Here is a 1,449-nt window from a genome sequence, read left to right on the forward strand (position 1 = left end):
CATGTTGGTATGACATGATTTTTTTTCGTGCGACCGATGTCCATGTTATTTTCATGTAGATCCAACAGACCTTTTTTTTCAGTGTATGACATGATTTTTTTATGTACCATATTCATGTTGGTATGACATGATTTTTTTATGTACCATATTCATGTTGGCATAACATGATTTTTTTATGTGCCATATTCATGTTGGTATAACATAATTTTTTTATGTGCCATATTCATGTTGGTATGACATGATTTTTTTTCGTGCGACCGATGTCCATGTTATTTTCATGTAGATCCAACAGACCTTTTTTTTCAGTGCACACACAGCAGGTTTATACAAGAGGATTTATGCTGTAAAATGAAGCACCCATTGCAGTGGGTCTGTAATAGGATGTGTTTTTTATGTTTTTATTCTATTTCTTGCAGGACCCTGTTTGTGTGCACTGACTATTCTGACTGTTTTGAATGCATGATGGACCTAATTGGAAGAAGAGCACCAGGTGCAGCAGCAAGCACACAGAGATACACAAAGGCACACAGGAAGGACGCACAAGACTCACAGGCGGGGGTCCCCATGTCTCCCGGAGCCATGGGAGCGGGGTGACCACCGGTCCTCCCTGGACGGCACAAGCTTTTAGCCACCTGATGTGATGCGCTTGGAGTCAAGGAAGGGGAGAGTCAGCTGGAGCGGCAGAGGTGTGTGGTTGCGACCCACCCCTCTTTAAGCTAAGTACCCCTTCCTTGTCCACCGAGACCTGGACACCAGCAGGCTCCAATGTAGATTGATCCCCTGCTCTAGATCTTAAATCTCGGGGATCCCTCTCCCTTAAGGCCGGATCTAGGCATGGGCAAGGTGGGGCAATGCCTCCCCAAAATTTCAGGACTGCCCCCCCAAACGTGATGCCAAGCAAACAAGAAAAACAGAGCGCTCTGCTCTCTCTGGCTCCCATTCAAAGTAGCTGCTCGTGCTGATTGGTAGATCCAAGAGAGGGCGTGGCCTCTCCCTTCACTCGGGTCCTCCTCTCTCACTCTGTCGCTAGCAATTTTGAAACAGGTATCAAGAGTTTCTGCAGAAGCAACTTGTTGGTTTGGTACATTGATGATGACAAAGAGATATTTTTAATCATCTGCTACAAAGAAAGGGTTTTGGCTGTTTTAATAGTTAAAATAGTTTAGTATTTATAAACTAATCTTAAATACAGTGACAAAATACACATAATAAAAATACAAAAAAACTCAAAATAATAAATGGCTAAACAGAACATTAAAAGAAGTAAATAAAAAGCAACAATAAATATATATTTTAGGACAAAAAAATAAACCAAATAGAAACTATTGCAAATGAATAGAAATGACTCAAAGTAATAAATAAATAAATAAATAAGATGTCCTAAAAAAGACAAAAAAAGAGACAGATAATCAAACAGTCTTTTGATCCGGATGTCAGCTGGGACGAGGA

This window comes from Oryzias melastigma, unplaced genomic scaffold (genome assembly GCF_002922805.2).
Source record: "Oryzias melastigma strain HK-1 unplaced genomic scaffold, ASM292280v2 sc00232, whole genome shotgun sequence".
In the NCBI taxonomy this organism is placed as follows: domain Eukaryota; kingdom Metazoa; phylum Chordata; class Actinopteri; order Beloniformes; family Adrianichthyidae; genus Oryzias; species Oryzias melastigma.